Below are 12,308 nucleotides of genomic sequence, written 5' to 3' on the forward strand. Positions count from 1 at the left end.
GCTGACTTGGCACTTTCCATAGGCAGCTTAGCTCTTCGTTAAGACACAGAAGTAGAATCAAACAGAATTTTACTTCAGCTAATTGCAACACAGAGAATGATTTTATAGTCTGTCGAAGTGTGTGAAAATAATACTTCAGAGAGCGGGATTGGAAAAGTCACCAACACTGACTGAGAAGACCTGGAAGAAATGGCTGAAACAGAGGGGAGGACAGGGGGAGATACCAAACCACATAAGTAAACAAGTTGTAATGGCTCAAAATGGCTACTAGGTGTCAGCATACCACAGAACCATAATAATCTGAGGTTCAATACAATGCAAAACATGACCTAAAAGTAGGGCAGAACAATCAGGGTAAGCTGTGTGCATACAAGTGAGAATCTGCAAATCTGTATGTAATATAGTAATGGAAAAACAAGCATGCAAAATGTGAAAGCTATAACAAAAAGTAAATGCAACAGAGCTCAAAAAGTGTGCTTGGTGAAAATACAGCAGCTTCCCATTTTTTAAAAGGAATTCAATCCTAATAAAACAAATAATAGAGTATCTGAAATGCCAAGTAATAACTTTGCACACTGTGCGCAAAAAATGTCCCTCCACTTTTACAGATATTGAACTTTTAGGGCGCGCAGCTTTCCAGTGCCGCCTGTTTTATGTGAGCGGCCATGTTGGACTAACAGACGCATAAATCTTGCAGTTTTCTTTGACCGGATTACTTGAACAGAAGCCATTCATCACTACGCTGCCTTTTTGTTTTAATATCTTCTGTTTTGATAAGCTTTTATATATTTTATCCCATCATTTTTATTAAATGCGGTTCTATGTTTGAAATTCGACTTTTTTGGAGAGACTTTTTTTCATTTGGTGTACTAGTATTGCATGAGCAGTAGAAGACTCTTGGACCGGGTCTGTGATCTGGTGGGTAGGAGAGCTCAGACCTCGAATTTAAAGAGTGCCAATTTCTGGTGCCTCACTCACTGTGGAACCTAAGGGGTTAATCCTCCGCATTGTGTAAAAAGGCTGTTTGATCCTGTCTTCTTTGATCCTCCTTCCAGTGTCCCCCTCTTATCTGCTAAGACATATGATATGGAGACAATCTCGCAATACACACCAAACTGAGCATGTGCAGAGGTTTTTATTTTTCTTGAGAGTGCATGTGATCAGCACTGTCCAGACAGAGGGTCAGGGGTTCTGCATCCTCCTACAGTAGAAAAGACGCTCCTCCTACAAGCTTTAACCAGTGCTCTGCTGGACACTGATAGAAGTTACAAGACTGCTGCATACTAGTAAAACATGCTTGTTATACTCACTGTGCAAGCTAAGAGGTTAATCCTCTGCATTTTGTGTGAAAACGCTGTTTGATCCTGTCTTCTCTGATCCTCCCCTTCTCACTTTTAACTCCTGATGGGACATTTTGTGTGGAGTCACTCTGCACATGCTCAGATGGTGTGTATTGCTAGAGAGGCTTTTTTTTCTTCTTGGGGGAGAGAGCATGTGATCAGCACTGTCCAGACAGAGGTCAGGGGTTCTGCATCCTCCTAGAGCAGAATTAAGTTATCCTACAAGCTTTAACCAGTGCTCTGCTGGACACTGATAGAAGTCACGACTGCTATATACTGCTGATAAGGTATTTAGCGGTTTATATTTACTAAAATAATTGCATTTCCATGTTCTGTGTACTATGGGAGACCAGATATAGTGAATGCAGGGTCCGGGGAGATCAGATATAGTGAATGCAGGGTCTGGGGAGACCAGATATAGTGAATGTATTGTCCAGGGAGATCAGATATAGTGAATGCAGGGTCCGGGGAGACCAGATATAGTGAATGCAGGGTCCAGGGAGACCGGATATAGTGAATGCAGGGTTCGGGGAGACCAGATATAGTGAATGTAGGGTCCGGGGAGATCAGATATAGTGAATGCAGGGTCCTGGGAGACCAGATATAGTGAATGCAGGGTCCTGGGAGACCGGATATAGTGAATGTAGGGTCCGGGGAGACCGGATATAGTGAATGCAGGGTCCGGGGAGACCGGATATAGTGAATGCAGGGTCCGGGGAGACCAGATATAGTGAATGCAGGGTCCGGGGGGAGACTAGATATAGTGAATGCAGGGTCCAGGGAGACCAGATATAGTGAATGCAGGGTCCGGGGAGATCAGATATAGTGAATGCAGGGTCCTTGGAGATCAGATATAGTGAATGCAGGGTCCGGGGAGAGCGGATATAGTGAATGCAGGGTCCGGGGAGACCGGATATAGTGAATGCAGGGTCCGGGGAGACCGGATATAGTGAATGCAGGGTCCGGGGAGATTGGATATAGTGAATGCAGGGTCCGGGGAGATCGGATATAGTGAATGCAGGGTCCTTGGAGATCAGATATAGTGAATGCAGGGTCCAGGGAGACCGCATATAGTGAATGCAGGGTCCGGGGAGACCAGATATAGTGAATGCAGGGTCCGGGGAGACCGGATATAGTGAATGCAGGGTCCGGGGAGACCGGATATAGTGAATGCAGGGTCCTGGGAGACCAGATATAGTGAATGCAGGGTCCAGGGTTTAGTAACACTTTAATGATTCCCCTACCCTCCCACAATGTGTAGCATTTGTTGACTGATTGGCCAGCCATCAGACTCTAGCTTTTGTTGCATGGTGTGTGAGGCATGCCTAGTGGCAGGCAGATATTGACCAATAGGCATGGTTGGTAGTTGTATAGGGTCTTAGCCGGGCCAGAAGAGGAAAACAACAAATAGAAGAGTGTTCCCATCCCTGTGGAAGTCCATGGTCCACAAACCCAGGAACAGTTACAATCAAAATTCACTTTAATGTTGGGTTAAAAAAACATGGCCTGTAGGAGTGGCCAGATTGATACATCACCAAGCCAGTGCAGAAGAGAAACATATTCCCAGAAGCTGGAACATGACACATGATCTTGGACCCAACAGTAGGTTGCTCAGCCCAAGAGCCTCAGGACAGTAGGAATGGTGTGTGGATGGCAGCCGCTGGGATCACTGCGATGGCGCGTCCACCGGAAGTCCCTTGTCCCAAATCTGGTTGTCATACACCTGGCAAGAGACCACCTGAACAAGGTCTGATGAGGGCAAACTGGAAGCCTGGGGAGCACTCAAACCATGGGAAACCAAAGGAAAGAAGCCATCATTACCTGTTTCAGGGACTTGCCCCTTCCTCAGATCAGGTCATGCTTTTTAACCCAACATTAAAGTGAATTATGAAATTAACTGTTCCTGGGCTTGTGACTCTATTGACTTCGCTCGGGAGTGCTCCTCTATTTGTTGTTATTCTCATGTCTCCTGGCTGGTCAGATGAGTTGTTGGAGCTGCCCTTACTGTAGTTATCTACATACCCCCTGTACCTCATTGTGCTTGGTATTTGCACCTCTTTTTTAAAATTTTAAACTTGAGCACTTGATTTCAATATCACAAGGCATTCATTGACTTGAAATGACTTTTTATTCTAACTGATTATAATGTGTGAGATGCTTGGTGGCCCGGGTTCATTTGGCATTAGGCCTAGAGAAGCTTTGATACACACCTGCTGGATATATAGAGTGGAGAAGCTTCCTTTTGGTATCAACGTTTTAAATCAGCCTTTCTCAACCCTTTCAACACAGAGGAACACTTGAAATAACTTTCCGGTCTCTGGGAACTCCTGCTAAAAATGACTATATCTACAACGCCTGATACATTAGTGTGATGGTCAGTGGGAAGAATGTTCCATACACTTGTGATCATTAGGAGGGATTACCCCCTTTATAAAAAAAAACAAAAAAACAATGGTGTCTGTGGCAACTTGTCTGAGAGGCAAAAATTGCTCAAGGATCTTCTACCAACCTCTAGAGCAGTGGTCTCAAAACTGTGGCTGGATGTGGCCCTTTGCTTGCCTTTATCTGGCCCTTGGGGCACTGTTCCACCAACTGTCACCATTGATGGAGCAACGTTCACCCTACTGACACCATCAATGGGGCACTATTCCTCCCTTTAAAACCAATGATGAGGCACTGATGCTGGGGCATTTTCTACTCCCACTGGCTACAGTCCAGCCCCCAAAGTCTGAAGGACCTTAAACTGGCCCTTTGCTTAGGAAGTTTGGAGACCCCTGCTCTAGAGGAACACTAGGGTTCCATAGGAGGTTAAGTACACTTTACATCGTTGGTCAGTGGGCTCTGTCAAGTGGTGTTGGCCCCGGCCCAATGTAGGCATCATGAAATGGAAGGTTGGTCAACCACAGCTCAAGCAAACGTCTATGCGAAAATTCGTATGAAAACTGTTCGTACTTTCAACCGCTTAATGACTGTTTGTTCGTAAGTCGTTCAAAACTGTGTTTGCATCAAACATTCTGTTTTGGAATTAATAGGCTTTACCACCCACCTCCTTCACCATTCTAAATTTGTTCGTTTTTGAGAAGTTTCTCATCCATTTGAATGTTCTCATCGCTGTGATTAAAAATGAATGCTGACTTTTGTCCCCACTGATGATCAGAAAGAAAAGGAATGCCCCCACCATATCTAAGGACTGGTAAACTCAGTATATTACATGTTTGGGGGTTTAGATATTAAGGCTACTTTCCATTCTACCATGGCAGTGACCTCTTTTAGAGGCACGTTACCATGGGTCAATGATGCTTTCAGTTTCTCAAATGTATGTTCCCATTTGGGCCGTTTCCCTTCCCTTTCCTATTGAGACATGAAATTATGGGGAAACTCTCAGCATGGATGCGAACTGCAATAAAAGGTGTTTTAAGCAAAATGGGGAAGGGTTGGTGTCTGTCTCTTCCAATGCTCATTTCTTGCCCTACTGGCACAGGTAAAATCCCTTTTTTTTTGAGGGCATCACAGGCCATAATGTACTTCAAGACAGGGGTGGACTGAAAACTCATGGGGCCCCCGGGCAATAGGGAGTAATGGGGCCCCTGTGTCCTTGCCCAAACTCAAAAAAGCCTATGAAAAAGGTACCAGGGGCATCTCATGGGGCCCCCTACTGACCCCGGGCCCTCGGGCAGTGCCCAAGTTTCCAAATGGTCAGTCCACCCCTGCTTCAAGAGAAGGTACTGTAGATGTAAGGCTCTGGACTCCCTGCAGCTTCACAACAAGGTGGTGGGTTCCCCACAAAGCAACCAAACACTAATGCAGCCACCACATCTAAGGATTAGACCAGATTTGGCTGCATTAGTTTTGCTTTTTTTTTCCCAGGCTTTTTTTTTCCTTATTTTCACCTGTTGATCCTGTCAGTTACATACGTTCTTTTCTAGGGTGACAAGATTCACTCAACAAATTATATCTATGTAGGAGTGTTGTCACCCAAAGTTGCTTTCCTGATTTGGACTACAAACACCCCCCTATCTCAATGACAAAGTGAGTCTGTGTCAGGGGCGGACTGACCATTGGGGAACTCGGGCACTGCCCGAGGGCCCAGGGTCAGTAGGGGGCCCCATGAGATGTCCCTGGTACCTTTCATAGGCTTTTTTGGGTGTGGTTTGAGTGTGGGCGAGGACACAGGGGCCCCATGATCCCCTATTGCCCGGGGGCCCCATGAGTTGTCAGTCCGCCCCTGGTCTGTGTTTAGTAGTTCACAGAAGATGGCTAAGAAGACTGATAGCATGGAGATTTCCATTCTCCGGACAGGAAGTTACAAGGATAAAACATTTCTGGCAAGATCAACAGGAATATTACTTGCAGAAAACATACTTGGCTAAAAAAATAAAAAAAATACAGCCCCCAAATTTAAGGGCCAGTAAGCGTCAATATCCACTTGCGGACCAGCGACATACCAGTTCTATCGGGATGGTGTCTGCATCTGAAGGCATCATCCCAATTTTTGTTTTTTCAGCCGGCTCTCAGCTTTCTTGTAATAGCAATCCTAGAGACTAATTAGCCGCTGGATTGCTTTCACAATCAGTAGGAGGGGATGTCACCCACCTCCCGGCTCCGATCTATATGGTCTAAGAAACCAGAAACGATGAGCATTTTATCACGGTTCTAAACAAACCCTTAGGCCTGGTTCTCACCCAATACCTTTTTATTGCTTTTTGTTGAAACGCACTACAGTCCATTTAACATGGTTTCCTATGGGACATGTTCACACCTATCTGTTTTTCAGCTGCGTTTTTGAAGAGGGTCAATGATTTTTTTTTTTTTCTACAATAGAGTTTAATGGGGATGTTGTTGAAACGCATATAGTGCGTTTGTGCCATGTTTTGCGGTTTTTTATTCTGCCCAGAATCAAAAACATTTCCCCGTTAACAAAAAAAATCTGGAAAGAAACGTAAAATGCGTGTGTAAAAACGCAGAGAAATGCAAAAAAGCATTGCAATAATGGATCAAAAGCAGACGGTGTAGTTGTGAATCAGGCCATTAGGGGTTTGAAAAAGCATTGGATCATGCTGATCTTGGTATGATCCAAAACTTTTAAGGGCATTGGAGAGATCTGGGGTCTAATAGACCCCAGTACCTGCCACTGCCTATTGCTATCAAAGGGGATATTTATATTCCCTGTGATCACAATAAAAGTGATCAAAAAGTAAATAGTGTAAAAAATAAATAATTAAAAAAAATGCTAGGTATCTATTTACTCGGCATAACATCTTTTATATTTTACAAAAAAATTGGGTATTATATTGTTTTGTGCATTCAAATTTAAAGTGTATTTTTTTTTAATTGCTTTTGAAAAGCCGCTGTGAAAATATGGTAAGACATAAAATAAAAATCGCAGCACCCGCCATTCTGTTCTCAACCGTCTCTGCTTTAAAAAAAAATGCATAATGTTTGGGGGTTCTAAGTAATTTTCTAATAGAGTTATTTTCTAGTAAACAAAAGGTGCCAGAAAAAGTCCTGGTTTTAAAGTGGATATATTAAAACTTTTTTTCTTGGGATTAGAAACACTTTAACATGTTTAAAATTAAATGCAGAATAATCAATATTATATTTGTTTTGGGGTTTTTTTTTGTGTTTATTTTTAGCAAAAACTCAACATGTTTACAAAATAATTCAGGGAAATGACCAGCAAAATGATTTTATTTGTAGATTTTATTACTATTACTTTGTAAAATACTATATGTGTTAAACGTATATTAGTATTTTTTATTATTTATTTTTTGTTTCACATACTAGCACTCTTTGGCCTTTAAAAAAAAAACCTTTTAAAAAAAGAAAAAAAATTAAGAGCCTTGCAGCTTTATGTGTTGATTTATTTGAATTGGTTTCTATGAAATGGATAATGGTTATATGAATTAATAAAATTTGTAATAATAAAATTATTCTTTTTGTGGGTGTCAACAAAAAAAATTAATTCTGTAAAGGAAAACTCTAGCTTCCTGATAGTTTTCTATTCTATGGGTGACACATACAGACAGTTTTGAAATGTGTATTATAATACCCGTGGACCATCTAAGGATTTTAATATTATAAAATCATTATTTTAATTAAAAAAAAACTAAAAAAAAAAAAAACGAATTCATTGATCATCATATAACTTTAAAGAACATGCAAAAAAAGTGTATATTGACACAAATGATCATACTCTATATTATATTTATTGGCAAAATGAAGTTTTTAAGCTTATTTTTGTGAAATTATAATATTGTTAAAATGTAATATAAAAATTATATTATACTTATAAAAATTATGATATTTTAATTATAAATATTACATTTTAACCATTATTATTGAATATTTGTGTAGTACCATTAAAGTCCAGCCTTGCCTCTATGTATTTAAAAAAAAATTTAATTTTGGAATTGGCACTAGGGTTTACCACCCATTTTTATATTCCCATAAAAAAAGTTTTCATAAGTCACTTTATAGTGACACTATATAATATCCTTATTTTCCAAAAATATTTCATACACATCTACTACCTGGTCCTGTGATCTATTTTTCATGAAATCTGATTCTTACTGTGTTTGTAATATCTCCAGCGAGCTCCCAAACCTCTCCTTTTCTCCTCTTATTTTCATTTTTTGGAACGAGTAGTGCATGCTAGTTGCAGTCATGTGCACTGCTGTATGCAAGATACATATCCCATGGTCCCTAGTCCTATAGTGGAAGCAAGCAGGACAAGGTGGCTACATATCTACATATGGTGTGACTGTGGAGAACAAACATAGCAACCTGTAATAGGAAGTCCGATCAAAAATTTGGAGGAGGCTAAGAGCACTCAATAGAAGGTACTTTTTAAGTTAAGAATACAAACTTGAATAGAATTTTTTTTTTTTTTTAAAGGGAGTTAAAGGGTAGCTCCACTTTAGTGGGAAAAAAAAATAGCAAGTTATAAATAAATTAATAAAAAAAAATATATATATACTGTATATACTGCTCAAAAAAAATGAAAGGAGCACTTTGAAAACTCATCAGATCTCAATGGGGACAAATCTCCTGCTGGATCTCTATACTGATATGGATGGGGTGATGTGTTAGGAACGTAAGGATGCCCCATCGTTTGATGGAAATGAAAATTTTCAACCTACAGAGGAGTAAATTCATAGATACCCCAAAAATCAAAGTGAAGAAATAATGCAGCGGCTAGTCCATCTTGCTGAAACCTCATTGCAGCAACTCAGAATGGTCCTCAGTAGTTTGTATGCCCCCCCGTGCTTGTATGCATGCCTGACAACGTCGGGGGAGGCTCCTAATGAGATGACAGATAGTATCCTGGGGTATTTCCTCCCAGATCTGGGCCAGGGCATCACTGAGCTCCTGGACAGTCTGAGGTGCAACCTGGCGGTGTCAGATGGACCAAAACATGATATTCCAGAGGTGTTCTACTGGATTTAAGTCAGGTGAGCGTGGGGGCCATTCAATGGTATCAATTCCTTCATCCTCCAGGAACTGCCTGCATACTCTCCCCACATGAGGCCGGGCATTGTCGTGCACCAGGAGGAACCCAGGACCCACTGCACCAGTGTAGGGTCTGACAACGGGTCCAAGAATTTCATCCCGATACCTAATGGCAGTCAGGGTGCCATTCTCCAGCCTGTAGAGGTCTGTGCGTCCCTCCATGGATATGCCTCCCCAGCCCATCACTGACCCACCACCAAAACGGTCATGCTGAACGATGTTACAGGCAGCAGAACATTCTCCACGGCTTCTCCAGACCCTTTCATGTCTGTCACATGTGCTCAGGGTGAACCTGCTCTCATCTGTGATAAGCACAGGGCACCAGTGGTGGACCTGCCAATTCTGGTGTTCAATGGCAAATGCCAATCGAGCTTTATGGTGCCGGGCAGTGAGCACAGGGCCCACTAGAGCATGTCGGGCACTCAGACCACCCTCATGAAGTCTGTTTCTGATTGTTTGGTCAGAGACATTCACACCAGTGGCCTGCTGGAGGTCATTTTGTAGGGCTCTGGCAGTGCTCATCCTGTTCCTCCTTGCACAAAGGAGCAGATACCAGTCCTGCTGATGGGTTAAGGACCTTCTACAGCCCTGCGCAGCTCTCCTAGAGTAACTGCCTGACTCCTGGAATCTCCTCCATGCTCTTGAGACTGTGCTGGGAGACACAGAAAACCTTCTGGCAATGGAAAATATTGATCTGCCATCCTGGAGGAGTTGGACTGCCTGTGCAACCTCTGTAGGGTCCAGGTATCGCCTCATGCTACCAGTAGTGACACTGACCCTAGACAAATGCAAAACTAGTGAAAAACAGTCAGAAAATATGAGTAGATAAAAAATTGTCAGTGGTCTCCACCTGTAAACCCATTCCTGTTTTGGGGGTCGTCTCATTGTCGCCCATCTGGTATTAATTTCACTAACAAAAAATTATTTGTAAAATTCAATGCGATATGGCAACCTGGAGCAACAGGGCACCCCTAGAAATGTCATTCCCTGCTTTTATGATTGTCTTACTGATTTTCCCGAATTTGTCCTAAGATACAAGTCAGATTTTAGGCATTCTCTGCAATAGAAATGTAGGTTTTAGTGAAATACTCTTAAAGGGCCAATCATTTCTAAAGGGATGCAGACCCTGCAGCTTTCCTCATTAGAACACGGACTGTGAATCAGGTGACTATAATAAACCAGACCCTCACAATGTGTGTGCGTTCAGGCTAGAGAAACAAACAGCTATTTATTCACAGCAACAAAAGGTAGGAATCTGCTACAAAATGTGTTAAAATGTCTACAATGTACATAGATCACCCAAAAGGGACTGTGTTTTTTTTCTCCCCCATTTACATTTGCCAGGTATCTTGCATTTCTTTAGGAATATGTTTCCAAGCTGGAAAGTGGCCCACAGCGGTCTGACTGTTGCCACCCTGCCAATTGCATGTGGATAGCTCATGCTGTCTCCCAGCTTCTGAGTGCGTGTAACAGTAACAAATAAAAACTACCGTGTACATTCACATTAAGTACAGGGTCCAAGTTAAAGAAAAGAGAAGGCTGCGGGGGTATGGATAAAACAGAAACCTCATTTCAGTTGATTTCTTTCACTGTGACTCTGCATAGCAATCTATAGGTCCTCTCCCTATAATTATATCCCTAAAACCGTCCTGTGCTCTAGATCCACACCCTTGGAAAGCCACGGAGAGATGCCAAACATTTTCCTTTTACACAGAGGGATACTTGCTGAAGCAGATTCCTTTAATAGTTCCACTATGTCTCAGCTCAGCTGACATCTCTTCTCTGCAATGTCTTTCTGACTTGCTTCTCTGTAATGGAAATGAGATTTAAAGGACCAGCACAACATATTAATTTGCACTTGATTCGCTGATGTTTTATACATTTATATTCTCTCTCTCTCTCCCCCCCCTCACTCTCTCCTCCCCCCCCCCCTCTCCTCTCTCTTCTCTCTCTCCCCCTCTCCTCTCTTCTCTCTCCCTCTCCCCCCCCTCCTCTCTCTCTCCCCCCTCTCTCCCCCCCTTTCTCTCTCTCTCTCTCCCCCCTTCCCTCTATCTCTCCCCCTTCTCTCTCCTCCCTCTCCCCCCTCTCTCTTCCCTCTCCCCTCTCTCTTCTCTCTCTCTCTACTCTCTCTTCCCCCCTTCCCTCTCTCTCTCCCATCTTCTTTCTTTTTTTTCTCTTTCCTCTCTCCTCCCTCTCTCTCTTCTCTCTCTCTCATCTCCTCTCTCTCCCCCTTCCCTCTCTCTCTCTCTCCCCTTCTCTCTCTTTCCTCTCCCCCCTCTCCTCTCCTCTCTCTCTACCCCTTCCCACTCTCTCTCCCCCCTTCTCTCTCTTTTCTCTCTCCCTCCTCTCTCTCTTCTCTGTCTCTCCTCTCTCTACCCCCCTGCCTCTCTCTCTCTCTCTCTTCCCTCTCCCCCTCTCTCTTCTCTTTCCTCTCTCTCTCTCCCTCCTCTCTCTCTTCTCTCTCCCCCTCTCTCTTCTCTCTCTCTCCCTCTTCTCTCTCATCTCTCTCCTCTCTCTCCTTTTTCTCTCCTCTCTCTCTCCTCTCTCTTCTCTCTCCCTCTCCTCTCTCTCTCCTCTCTCCCCTCCCTCTCTGCTCTCTATCTCTCTCTCTGCCCTCTCTCTCCCCTCTCTCCCCAAACAAAGTAATTGGTTTTAAGTGTAATTGGTTTGTGTGAATGTTATAACATATACAAACGATGTATGTGTATATATGTATGTGTGTGTATATATATATATAGATAGATAGATAGATAGATAGATAGATAGATAGATAGATAGATAGATAGATTTATTTAAATATATATATTTATATACAAAAAATTGTATTTATTTAAATCTAATGATGGCGGCTATCAGCGACTTATAATGGGACTGTGCAGTGCTGCGGACAAACTGACGCTAACTGCCACTGACATCACCAGTGACACTAATACAGTGATCAGTGTTAATAATATTGAAATAGTGTAGCGTTACTTATTAACACAATAATGGTGCGAACCTCTAATCAAATCTAAAAAATAAACCTCTCGTGAACTGTGTGTCTAAGCTGCAAATATTAATCTCTGTGAAATCATACGCATTATATTGTAAAGCTCTGAGAAAACTGGTGGCGCTATATAAATCCTGTATAATAATAATAATATCCGCGGGAGCACATTTGTGTATAGCAGCAAGCCTTTGCTTATCTATCCAAGTGTCTGTTCTAGTGTATATACTCCTAGTAGCGCGGTGAGGCATACGTATACACTAATATACACTGTCACTGTACTAATGACACTGGCAGGGAAGGGGTTAACATCTTGGCATAATCAAGAGGTTAACTGTGTGCCTAACAAGTGTTAACTTGTGTGCTTTTCACTACAGATCACTATGTTTCTTTTCCCTGCTTTGCAGGGGAAAAAAATCAAAGCGATCGTTCGCCTCTGTTCTTTGCCAACACAAGGCTCTGGGCTGTGATTG

The sequence above is a fragment of the Staurois parvus genome, unplaced genomic scaffold (genome assembly GCF_062004578.1).
Source record: "Staurois parvus isolate SC_StPar_1 unplaced genomic scaffold, SC_StPar_1.0 ptg000151l, whole genome shotgun sequence".
Classification (NCBI taxonomy): domain Eukaryota; kingdom Metazoa; phylum Chordata; class Amphibia; order Anura; family Ranidae; genus Staurois; species Staurois parvus.